Raw genomic sequence first — 13,590 nt, 5'->3', positions numbered from 1 at the left:
TACATTTTGGTGATAGGAATGTGGTCTTTTAGACAGCTCTTGTTACTGGAGCTTATGTTTTCATTTTCTGAGAACTATACTTAGATATTTTTGCCAATGACTCATCATGTAACCTTTCTTGGTTTGTGTAGTAAAATGTAGCAAGGAGTACCTTGTAGGAAAGGTTAAATTAAGAGTAGGTAAGATAGACTCCAATTCAAGTGGTTCAATTTCAGGTGAATATCTACTGCCCTCAAAAATACTCTCAACCATCCTCATTAATCTCTCCCTCTCCACTTGATGCTCTCCCAATACACATCTGAAGGCCGAAGACTCAAATTCTACCAGTTATTTATATCTTGTGCTATCCAGTGAAAATGGTGGTTTAGGTGTCCTTATCTAAGGCAGATATTTTTACATCTTAATATGAAAATCTTTAGATCTTTTGAATAGTCAAATTTTAATGCTTGGGAAGCAAGTTTTATTGATGTGCATTAATGGGATAGGGTAAGGGAAATTTGCGAAGGAATTTGGTAAAGACCTCAACAAAATCAAAGATGAATTCTACTTCTCCCACAGCCATATCTAGTTTCAATCTTGCTCATGGACCAAGAATGAAATACAAATATTTCATGTTTAGTCTTCTTATTTGCTACTGAGTTTTCTTCCATTAATTTAATGGCCGTATATTGGCAATCTTCAAAGTAAACCTAGAATAGGTGTTTGATAAACAAGTTTATGTTTAATCTACATTATAAATACCCAAGAAATATTTCATGGTAAAAATTGTTATGGCTATTATATTACAACTGTAGGATATGTAGTCTGCATCGGTGAGCCAGACAACAATTTCTGCCTATGGTGCCAGATTCAGCCTGTGCACTAGATAGTGTAAATCATAGGCATCTATCACTGGTAAAAATAATCCATCATTCAAAACCAAGACTGATTATGAACCTACAATTTGTCAAATGTGGTTAAATATGGAGAAGGATGCAAATAATAGTTGCTGCAACATATCGCAAACTTCCTGTTTATCAGACTCTGGTATATGTCATGTCAATTCTATTAAAAATATCTGTTAGAAATAATATATTGTTTAAGTTACATTTTATAGCCATCGTAAGTTCTTGAAAGAATATTTAATAAAAATATATGGATCTGTACTTTTAAAAAACCATATGTACATCTCTTGGGGAGGGGCAGTCAGTAAAATTACTGACCTTTGTCCAAGTAGGCAAGACATACAAAACTCTTTTGTGTTGTCAATCACAACAAAAACATGGAAAGGTTAAACGGAACAATGTGAGTCCTTGAAACATGGGATGCCAAAAAAAAAAAAAAAAATCTTGGCTTGATATAAAATACCAGTGATTTATATGGACTGGTGAGTCATGTGTATCATATCTGGGTTATGTACCCATAAACATTGCCTTAAAGGCAGTCAGACTATTTGGACTGTCATCACTAAACTCATCATCACATGTCAGTCCTGCCTAAATTCAAAAGAAAAAACTAAAATACAGAAACACATGGAACTGACAACATATAAAATTTCTTCTGTCCTACACTTAGAGTCCCAAAGGCAATGTTACAAAAGGGTATTTAAAAGTCCATGAAAAAAAAAAATCCATGAAATGCTCCTTGTAACTCTATCTAATTTGGATTAGATAGATCCTTTTTGATTATTAACTTTTGTTTGAAGCTGTCAAGGGCAAGATATTTCACTGACTTAATAAAATGCTCTAGATAATGTAAATCACAACCCCTATACCTATGAAAAGAATTGTTAGTCAAACACCAAGTTTGGAATAAAAACATAGTACGTGAGATGCCTGGGTGGCTCAGAGGTTTGGTGCCTGCCTTCAGCCCAGGGGGTGATCCTGGAGTCTTGGGATCGAGTCCCACATGAGGCTCCCTGCATGGAGCCTGCTTCTCCCTCTGCCTGTGTCTCTGCTTCTCTCTCTCTGTGTCTCTCATGGATAAATAAATAAAATCTTAAAAAAAAAAGAAAAGTAGTATGTGTCAAATCACATTAAACATGGCAAGAGATACAAATGGGGGCTACCATTTATTGAGCACTTCCTCTTTTGCTAGAATCTTGATTTCTACAGTATCTATAATATCCCTTCAAGGTAGCTGTTATTTTATATTTCACAGATGAGAAGTGGAAGCTCAGAAAGGTTAAGTTACTTGTCCAAATTCATAGAGCAAGGGAGTGGATAGAATTTGAATCCCAGGTGACTCCAAATATTGCTGGTTTTTATAACATAAAATTGACGTTTAAAATATGATATTGGGGGCACCTGGATGGCTCAGTGGTTTAGCGCCTGCCTTTGGCCCAGGGCGTGATCCTAGAGTCCCAGGATCGAGTCCCACGTCGGGTTCCCTGCATGGAGCCTGCATCTCCCTCTGCCTGTGTCTCTGCCTCTCTCTCTGTGTCTCTTATGAATAAATAAATAAAAATTAAAAAAATAAAATAAAATATGATCTTGGTGTCTATTAAGACATCAGGTTATACAAAGACCCTCTGGCCTCGGAAGTCAGAACACAGAGTTTTAGTCTTGGCTCTGATACTATGCCACTGTGTACAACTTAGTCAAGTCATTTCATCTTTTTGAATTTTGAATTTCCATTTTTCTAAAATGAAGGTGTTGAGTCAAATAATCCTTGTAGTTCCTTCCACCTTCAACATTCCACTGCTCTAGCAATGAAAAAAACCCTGACTCTGGAATTGAACTTCTATTTCTTCCACATTCCAGTAATAGTAATATACATTTCTTTAGGAAGGATCACCTCTTCCTCTCAGTATAATTCCTTCCCCTGATCTCAGAATCAGGTGCAAGGTTGGACACATGCCCTAAGTGGACCAATTTGGGTAATTCCTAGGAATTGCTTGGGAGTCATTAGAAGAAAGACATCTTGTTCCTCTATGGTTTTTAGCAGTAAAGGTGATGAGAGTATGGAGCTTCTTGGGACATGTGCAAAGATAGCCTCTCCTCTGGAGTGTATAGTTTCTTGAGGCAATACATTCTCTATTTTATTAAGCCAGTTTAACTTGGAGTTTCTGTCTGGCTCATAGAGTCACAATACATGTACTCTTTGAAGGATAGGCTGGATTTTCTTTAAGTTGGATTTCAGAGCGGAAAAGCTATGCCCAGAATCTTTGAGATGGGCATGACTCTCTTAACTGGATTGGAAATGAAGTGTGAAGAGGTGATTGGATATCAGCAATGAAAACTGGTTTGTAATAAATAGAATCTTTAAAAAAAATAAAATAAAACTGGTTTGAGACCGAATTTTCAAACACATGTTGTTAAGCTGCCAGGAGGGCTTTAGACTTGGATGGTTATGTCAGATTTTATGTTTCAAAAAAGACCCCTATGATATTTCGAGTTCCACCTCTCCTCTTCCAAACCTTGATATTTTTCCATCAAAAGGTGGGAGAAGATTTATATCTTTTCCCAGTGATCCTAGGTAAGTCTTTAAAACTGCCTCAACAAATTGAATGTGATTGAAACAACACTGCATTACTTCCAAGGCTAGGTAATACAAGGCAATGTGGTTTCCATCTGGTTCTCTCTCTTTCAGAACATTTGCCCTCGAAACCATACTACAACGTTATGAGCAGAGAACCATGTGTAGGTGTTTTAGTTGACAGCCTGTTTAATTAAGAATTTGGACTTTTTCCCCAGTTCCTGGGAAGTTACCTTTAAAACTTTGGAATGTCCGGGGAAGCCTGAGTGGCTCAGCAGTTAAGTGCCTGCCTTCAGCTCAAGACATGATCCTGGGGTCCCAGGATCGAGTCCCACATCAGGCTCCCTGCACAGAGCCTGCTTCTCCTTCTGTCTATGTCTCTGCCTCTCTCTCTCTCTCTTTCTCCCTCTCTCTCATGAATAAATAAATAAAATATTAAAAAAAAAACGTTGGAATGTCACAAGTGATAGTATCTTTGTTATTCATCATGTTCCCTGATAGTTCATGCTGATTTGTTGACTTAACAGTGGGACCTTCAATAATTTAAACAAATGTGATGACCCAGGATAGAAGCTGCCCATGCCAGAAAGACCAATCGTGTGAGTAGAGGTTTGGGGTTTTGAATTGGGTGATATTAGCCCAACCTACGTGAAGGGGTTCAGAACACCTAAAACACAGGCCAGTGGCTTTCAGACCTAGGAGCAGAAAGAGAAGACTTTGAGGAGAGTTAGTGAAGAAAGTTTTTTGTAGTATGAGGGGGCATGGAGGGGGGATAAATTTCAAGCACAATTTCAATAACATTTTGTGCACAGTATTGGGTAAAAAATTATGAAGTTCTCAAGCAGTTTCAAATAATAGTGCCTGCTTATTTTGGGGGGGAAGGAAGATAATGCAGTGAAAAATTATGGGTAAGAGGTGGGCCTCAGCTTAGTAACTAAGATCCTTGTATCAAAGTTTTATAGAAGGACATCCGTGAGCCATGCAAGAGTCAGTAGGGAAATGATAGGATTTGATAAGCCTTTTGGAAAGATAACACTAAAGGAAATGTGCAATCTGGGCAGGAAGGCAGCGATCATAATCACAGAGGTTTAACATTACGCACACAGTTGGGAGTCATTGTAAGGTTTGTCGACGTCTAATGACTAGCAGCCAGAGTCAAGGAAAAAGAGTTTGGGGGAGTCATAAAGAAATAGAAGAGGATGATCCCAGAGCCATCTAAAGTAGACAGCCTTCTAAGATGGCCACAGTGATCCTCATCTCCTGGTATTCTTATCATTTTGTACTCTCCTTGAGTACGGGCTGGACTTAGTGAGTCCTTTCTAACAAACAGAATGTGGCAAAAGTGATGACCTGTTACTTTCAAGATTAGGTTGCAAAAGACTGTGGTTTCTGTCTTGCTAGATCTCTCTCTTTCCTTCCAGCTTGTTTGTGCTGATGAAGGAAGCTGGCATGGTGTGAGCTGTCTTCTCCATAGAGAGGTCCATTTGGCTAGGAACTAGGGGCAACCTCCAGCCAACAGCAAGTGAGGAACTGAGGCCCTTGGTCCAACAGTGTGGAGAAACTGAATCCTGCCAACAACAGTGTGATCAAGCTTGGAAGGGGATCCATCCCCCATTGAACCTTGAGGTCACAGCAGCTCTGTCAAACATTTTGATTTTAGACTGTGAGAAACCTTGAGCCAGAGGAACCAGCTAACCCACCCCCCGATTATTGAACAGACTGTGAGATGTGTTTGTTGCTTTAAGCCACAAAGTTTTGGGGGTAATTTTAAAGCAGCAATAGATAACTAATATAGCATCTAAGCCCATGATTTCTATACTACCTCTAACATTAACATTCCAATGCTGCTTAAAAAAATTTTTTTTGCAGCACAGTTCTTTCTGTGTGCCCCAATATATATGGTATATTTGTTTAAAGTTAGTGTGAATAAAAATAAGTTTCATCTTGACACATTTTTAAAAAGTTAACAATGTCTTTGGAAGTAGTTAGAGAAATCCTATAATGTCCCAAACCCAAGGGTGCCTATAATTTTGGTAACTAAAATGGACTGAAAGACCTTATATTCTCTTCTTCTCCAAAGATGTTCAAATCTTAGCAGGTTTATTCCAGATTTGTTACTTACAATTTTTTTTAAAGATTTTAATTATTTATTCATGAGAAACAGAGAGAGGTAGAGACACAGCAGAGGGAGAAGCAGGAGACCTACACGGAGACCGATGTGGGACTCGATCCTGGGACCTCAGGACACCACCCAGACATCCCCATTTTCTTAATTGAAAATCAGAATACAGATAGATCTAGAGTCCAGAATTATAAATAGGGAGGATGTGGTCTATTAGCATCTTATAATAATAATTCTTCCTTAATTCTCTGTGTATGTATATGTGTATATATATTTAAAGCAAATATTCTTACAGTGTGGTGAACAGAATAATGGCCCCAACAAAATATTCACCTCTAATCCCTGGAACCTGCAAATATATGACCTTATATAGCAAAAGGAACTTTGCAGATGTCATTAAGTTAAGGATACAGAGGTGGGATGATTATCATGGATTGCCAGAGGTGCAGTGTCCTTTTGGGAGTGAATCAGGAGGAGCAGAGTCAGAGAAGAATATGGGATGATGGAAGCAGAGGTCAGAATGATATGAAGAAAGGGTCTCAAGCCAAGGAGTTAGGTGGATCTCTAGAAGATGGAAAAAGCAAGGAAACTAATTCCTCCATAGAGCTTCCAGAGGGAACATGGCCCTACAGGCATGTATCACTATTTCTGATCTCCAGAATAGTAAGATAACACACTTATGTTGTTTGAAGCCACTGAGCTTATGGTAATTTTTAAAAAGATTTTATTTATTCATTCATGAGAGACACAGAGAGAGGCAGAGGCACAGGCAGAGGGAGAAGCAGGTTCCCTGTGGGGAGCCTGATGCAGGACTCGATCCCAGGACCCCAGGACCACGAACTGAGCCAAAGACAGAGGCTCAACCACTGAGCCACCCAGGCGTCCCTATGGTAATTTGTTATAGCAGCAGCAAGAAGCTAGTGCATATACTTTACTTCTTTTGGATCTTAATTTGCTTCTTACTGCTATTAGAAGATATTTTCAAATATAACTAAATAATGGCATTTTATTTTTTAAATTTATTTTATTTTTATTTTTTTAATTTAAATTCAATTTGCCAAGATATAGTTAATATCCAGTGCTCATTACTGTATGTGCCCTCCTTAATGCTTGTAACCTGGTTACTCCATCCCCCTATTCACCTCCCCTTCAGCAACCCTCCATCTGTTTCCGAAATAATGGCATTTTAGTACAGAAAACCAACTGAGCATCAAAATCACTTGGAAAGCTTTTTTAAAAATACATTTCCTTGAGCTTCATCCCCAGGGATTCTTTGCTCCAGAATAAGTACGGCTTAAAGGGAGAGCCCACTGTAACAGGATGGATGGTTAAAGTGTAAATGGCAACTTTAAGCACATTTATGGTTAAGGTATATTTTTAATGAAACTTTTACAATCAGGCTAATTGTTTTTTAAACCTAGGATCTGGACTTCTCCAGCATTCACAGATATCCCTTTTGATGACCTCTATCTGATGAATGAACTCGGATGCAAGCATCACAGAGATAAGCTGATTGCTATCCAGTGATGGTAAACAAAACAAAACAAACCTCAATGCGACTGGAATAGGTCCTGACACAGATGCGCCAGCACCACAGTGGGTTGAAGATTATACTAGTACCCTGGGGCTACCATAACAAAATGCCACAAGCTGGCTGGCTTAAACAACCAAAACTTATTGTCTTACAGTTTGGGGGCCAGAGTCCACAATCAAGGTGTTGGCAGGGCCATGCTCCCTCTGAAGGCACTGGGGAGGAATCTGTTCTGGGCCTCTTTCCTAGCTTTTGATTGCTTAGCTTGTGGCAGCATAATGAAAATATTCACATGGCATTCTCCCTGTGTGTGTGTGTCTCCAAAGTTCTCCTCTCTTTGAGGACCCGGTCGTATTGGAATAGGGGCTCACCCTACCGTAGTATGACCTCAACTTGACTCATTATATCTACAAAGACCCCATTTCCAAATAAGGTCCTATTGCAGTACTGTGCATTAGGATTTCAACATGAATTTGGAGAGGACGCAATTCGACCCAAAATAGGGATGAAGGTCCTGGGAGACTAAAAATAAGGCTTGTCAAAGAGATGGTGGGGTAATAACAGCCACCTTTTATTCTCACAGAGACTGTCCCAAGTAGGTGTTTTTCTCTCTTGCTTTGAGATGAGGAATCCGAGCCTGGGAAGGCCTAGGCAATTGCTCTGAGTTCACACAGTTGGGGGGCCCAGCTGGGTACCAGCCCAGGTTTCTCTGGCTCCAAAGCCTGAACTATCAATCACTTTACTCCGCCACCTCCAGGAATAGTCACAAGAGCAAAAGACCTGGTTTGTAGGCCCAGTTCTGCCACAAAATAACAAAGACATTTAATAAATCATTTAACTTCTCTAGGGCTTAATTTTCTCTCCAGTAAAATGAGCCTAATAATAATATATGGGGAAGTAGAAAGTGCTTCATAGACTGTAAAGCATCCTGCCATTGTAATAATTGTTATTAAGAGCAGCATCAGCATAAGGCAAAGACAATTAACATATTCTCAGGGGAGAATGAGGATATATTTCTGTTCCCCAGGTTTTTAGACTTTGTGTTGCTTTTATGACCCTCCAACCTCCCTACCTGGGCTCCCCATCAGTCCATACACCTATCATCTAATCTTTTACTCAGTTCAGACCTCCTGCTTTGAATGGACAAATGAATTCCAGCCTGTTTTGTTTGTTTGTTTGTTTGTTTTTTACGATTTTATTTATTTATTCCTGAGAGACAGAGAAAGAGAGAGAGAGAGAGACAGAGAGAGAGAGGCAGAGACACAGGCAGAGGGAGAAGCAGCAGGCTCCATGCAGGGAGCCTGATGTGGGACTCGATCCCGGGTCTCCAGGATCACACCCTGGGCCGAAGACAGACACTAAACCGCTGAGCCACCCGGGCTGCCCCTGTTTTGTTTTGTTTTGTTTAATGCAAGTTTCCTGGGGTACCTGCATGGCACAGACAGTAAAGCGTCCAACTTTTGGTTTCAGCTCAGGTTTCCATCTCAGAGTCATGATCTCAGGGTGGTGAGATCCAATCCTGTGTCAGGCTCTGCACTCAGTGGGGAGTCTGCTTAAGATTCTCTCTGCCCCTGCCCCCTTGTGGGCGTGAGTGTATGTGTGCCTGAGTGGATGTGCTCGTGCACACTCTCTCTCTCAAATAAATAAATAAATCTTAAAAAAAAAAAAAAGTTTCCTAAATTAAAATCATTGTTTTATTGAGACAGTTCTTTGAGTAGCTGAGAAAAAAAATACAGTGTCTCAGTTCAGGCTGTTATAACAAAGTACCACAGACTGGGTGGCTTATAAACAACAGAAATTTATTGCTCACAGTTCTGGAAGCTGGGAAGTCCAAGATTAAGGTGCCGACAGATTAGAAGTCTGATGAGGACCGCTTCCTGATTCATAGATAGCTGCCTTCTCACTGTTTCCTCATATGGTGGGAAGGGTGAGGGAGCTCTCTGGGGTCCCTTTTATAAGGGCAATAATCTCATGCATAAGGGCTCCACTCTCATGATCTAGTCACCTCCTCAGACCATCACTTTGGGGTTTAGGATTTCAACATATGAATTTGGGGGGGAAATATATGCATTTGGTCTGAAGCATACAGAAAATGGGGCATTAGATCTCTTCAGAAGCTTGCTAAATTTTCCACCATCCTTTGCAGTTGAATTATCTACTACCAAACTGCAAAAGGCAAACACAACCAAACAAAAGACCAATTAACCCACTTGACAATTTCAGATAAATCTATTTGGTTTTCTAATGTAGCTTTTGTTTACATTTTTGATATCAGCAAAAATATGTTCATAATATAGCATTAGAAGTTACCAATAAAGGGGATCCCGCCTGGGAGCCTGTCAGTGGATTCTCTGACTCTTGATTTTGTCTCAGGTCATGATCTCAGTATCGTGAGATTGAGCTCTGTGTGGAGCCCTGCATAGGGCTTGGAGTCTGCTTAGGATTCTCTCCCCCTTTTCCTCTGACCCTCCCTACTCCAAAAGAAAAGAAAAAAAAAAAAAAAGAAAAGAAAAGAAAAAGAATTTACCCAGTAACTACCATGAAAAGAAAACCTACCAATAATTTCATATCCAAGAGAAAGAAACTATTAATATCTTGGTTATTTGTGAAAAAGTAGATTTTACTGAACATTTTGCTTTTTAAATTTAGTATTATGAGTATTTTCATACCATTGAATGTTCTTTAAGAATATGAGTTTTAATTACTATATAATATTCCATGCCATAGATGTATTATAATCCATTTAACCAATTCCCCATTGTAGAAAGATTATATTCAGATTGTTTCCATGTTTTTCCTATTATAAACAGGGCTTGGAAGGATATCCTTTTATTTAAATGTACACATCTAATTATTTACTTAACATATCTCCAGAAAGTGAAATTACTAGGTTGGAAAGCTTCCTGTACATACTACTATATCAGTCAAACAACAGAAACCACTGCAGGAATTTATTGCAAGGTGTTGGGCAGCCCACAGATTTATCAGGAAAGCTAGAACCTCAGGCATAGGTAGTGGGCAGGAATGGAGGAAGGCTGGGCAGCCAGAGCCCCAGCCAATGTCTAACCAATAACAAAGTGCAGCAAGAACTCCTCTGCCACTCCCACTGAGGTGGAACGGGACCCTGCACTTGCTGCCACTGCTGGCGCTGGGCCTGGACATTAGACACCACACTGGCACTGCTGCCCTGGTGGCTCTCGGACACTGGGTGTGGCTATGGCAGCCAGAAAGAGTTCTGCTCTCTTCCAGTTTCTAGGCATGACAAACAATGGACACACAATCTTGAGTCGTTACATCTAAGCGCCCAAACCTAGAGGCTATGATTGACAGTACCGGTGTTTGTACCTCTTATGGGGAGAGATGCCTTCCACCAAGACTCACAAGGTGGGAGAGTGCACTCACTGCCAGTTTGATAGGCAAAAATTAGTCTCTTTGTCTTCCTTTAATTTGCATTTGTTTGCTAGAGATGATGGATCTTTTGGATAGAACTATTGATAGCTTGTGATTTTTGTTGTTGTTAACTCCTTAATCACATCTTTTGATGCCTTTTCTATAGGAATATTTCTATTGGGGCAATATCTGTCCTTTTTATAAATACTACTTTTAAGAGACTATGAACACTTAAACAGCCAAATATGTTTTATCTTTTCTTGATCTTTAGCTTTATTTAGTTGTTTGTAATTTTATTTTATTTATTTTTTTTCAGTATTGGTAATTTTATACTTAAATCTATCACCTTTTCCCATTAGGGTTTCTCACTTTGCTTTTAAAATTAAGCCTTCCCTAATCAGGAGTAAGAACAGTGGTCCCCTATATTTTCTAGCTAATCCAAATAAATCTAACTTCCAAATTTTCAAGTGAACTGGTCAAACTGTCATAAAGTCGCAGAAGGGAGGTGCAGTTCTACATCCTAGAACACAGGAGAAATCTACCAAAATTCAGCAAACACAACATAGGAGGGGTGTTCTTTTCCCTTCAGCACTCCTAAGGGCATGTGAGAGCCTACTGCAGAAGTAGGTTAGAAGTAGTTGGGTTAGTTAATAGTGCATTCTACTCTGACCTTACTTTGATGAGCTTCCATGTGTTGTATGAAAGTGAAAAAATGAAGTGGCTTCTTATTCAGAGTAGTGGAGTTTTAAAAAGGTGTATTACTGTATAACTCTCTGACATTTGAGTCTCCGTAACAGAAACTCCCTTTATTTCTCAGACTATGTGTGTATGACCTCAGCGCGTTGGGATGGATGTAGGAGAATATTGAAGAAGAGTGGAGGACACTAATGTTGCCAGAGAAAGATCGTGACACATTCAATTATTACTTTTTATTGACTTGAAGTTGCTTCTGAATTCCCCCTATGTTGTTGTTGGCATTGTAAGAGTTGGTAACTTGCTAAGTCTGAACTTAGCAAGGTCGGCAAGTCTGGGAAAATGCAACATGCAGCATTCCAGAAGGGCAGCAGAAGGAGTCAAAAATCTGTAGGGAATGGATGCATCCTAGGAGTGCTGAGAAACAGGCACAAGAACTAATAACCACGGGATGAACTTCAGGAATGGTGTGGGCAGAGCTGTTTTAATTGCCCCTGCTTCACCCCATCCATAAGGGAAAGATTCCCACCCTAGGATGATGGGGATGGCTGTGGCACTTGACCCTGAACAGATGAGTTCAACAGCAGTTTATTGGTCATTCATACTTAGCCTGAGGGAGGACACTCCATGCCACACAGGGCCACATGGGGGTTGCATTTAGGGTCAGAGTGGAAAAGCAGGGCCTATGGGAGGTAGACTTCATAGTATCAAGAGGATGAGGTGCCACTTGACTCCCAAGGGAAGATGTGATTGGCTTGTTTGAATAATTCTGTGGGCCTGCAGGGAAATGAAACCTACAACTCAAGGATGAGCAAGTGGTGTGCCTGGTCCCTATGATAAGGAGGGTTGCTTGACTAAGAGACCTTATCTGCATGAAGAGGGCAGGGAGGGGAACTTGCAGTTAGGCCACTGGGGGACTTCTAGATTTTATAAGATGTCAAAACAGCAAATAATATTGAACCTTCATTTCACATCTTATACCACGAAAGCACTTCGGGAGATTGGTTGATGCTGGGCTCTAGTGGTGAGAAGGAGAGAAATTCAAGTTCTGGGCTGACGTTACTTTATGCCTTCAGAAATCAGGAATCTCTAAACCAAATGGCACAAACAAGTCAAATTATCAGGACAGGTTGGGAGTCAAAGGTTTGAGCTAAGAAGGATCCCTCTCCCCTTGGTAGCAGTCAGGAGGCTGCTTGTTGCCCCAAACCAGTGCCCAGTGCATTGAGTAAAGAAAATGCCTATGTATAACTTAACCTGTTCTCTACAAAAAGTATGTATCCCTCAGCCAACAGTGTGTGTGTTGCACTGTGAGAAAAGGGGAAGGGAAAGTGAATGCCATTGGACTGGTCTCCGGAGACCCACATGTCACTCAAGTGATGGCAGCAATAGAAAGCAGCCAGACAAACTTCTGGGGGCTTCCCAGGAATGTTTTGTCACAGTCTGACATAAGGTGCTGGGGTGGTACTTTCCAAACAAGCAACCCTATCTTGGACCTATGGTTAGCAGCATAAAGTACACGGTCCCAGTGTACGGTCAGTGCTTCATGAAGTATTTGATGAACACTTACCAGACACCCAGAATTCCATATCAGGTCTGCATAGGACAGAATTCCTTCCCTCGTGGGGCTCCTACTCTGCTTGGGGGAATAATGAAATTTTTATATGAAATGATGGTGTAAGAAGGTGTATAAATACATTCCAAGAAGAAGAGCATGGGGAAAACAAAATAATAAGTCAGAATGTTTTCTTTGCAATTATATTGCTCGTATTCTATAATTTAAATAACTTCCCATACAAAAGACACTATATGGTGAAACATTTTCTTGACCTATGAGATGAATCTCTTACAAACTAATAATGGCTAAAGTTTATCATTGTTTTAAAATGTGTCCATTTTTGTCCAAGTACTTACAGGCACCAGTTAAGTCGGGTACGGTAGAGAGGTCTCCTCACTCTGCACCTTGCAATGAACACATGGCCTGATAGTGTTCAGTGTCTCCAATCCTTCAGCCAACCTTGCTGTGATCATTTTCCTAGCTCCTCGTCAAGACACTACGGAGATACCCAGGGGAGATAGTTAGAGGAATACATTGAGATTTGGTCATTTGGATGTCAAGTTAGATGAATCTAAAAGGTATAAGTCAGTTGGAGACTTTCCTAATATATCTTCCCCTATTCCAGATGAACTCCTATTCAAGGGTAGAGTTTGAATCAGGCTGGATAGATTTGTGTCCTTGCCATCCATGGAACTTGATCATATTGTGAGTCCCAGAGAATCTGCCCCAACTCCCGGTCATTCCTGACCCCTGGGTCGGTAGTGGGCAGTCTTGGCTGTCCCTTAGTCATCTGTGGGGGTTTTAACTATACAAGCCCAGTTCCTATCCTTAGAGATTCTGATT

At 40.3% G+C, this 13,590-nt stretch overlaps 1 long non-coding RNA gene across 1 annotated transcript in view; it reads right to left on the bottom strand.

The window, feature by feature from the left end:
• Window positions 1–12,761: 12,761 nt before the first annotated feature.
• The window catches only part of LOC119872995, a 38,566-nt gene continuing 37,737 nt past the window's right edge, over window positions 12,762–13,590 (bottom strand). The window contains exons 4-5 of the long non-coding RNA XR_005362883.1: window positions 13,104–13,243; window positions 12,762–12,825 (exon numbers count right to left, since the gene is read on the bottom strand). This is a non-coding gene — a long non-coding RNA (uncharacterized LOC119872995). The remainder of the gene's footprint in view (window positions 12,826–13,103; window positions 13,244–13,590) is intronic.

The sequence above is a fragment of the Canis lupus genome, chromosome 8 (genome assembly GCF_011100685.1).
Source record: "Canis lupus familiaris isolate Mischka breed German Shepherd chromosome 8, alternate assembly UU_Cfam_GSD_1.0, whole genome shotgun sequence".
Classification (NCBI taxonomy): domain Eukaryota; kingdom Metazoa; phylum Chordata; class Mammalia; order Carnivora; family Canidae; genus Canis; species Canis lupus.
This window is presented reverse-complemented; position numbering and strand designations above follow the sequence as displayed.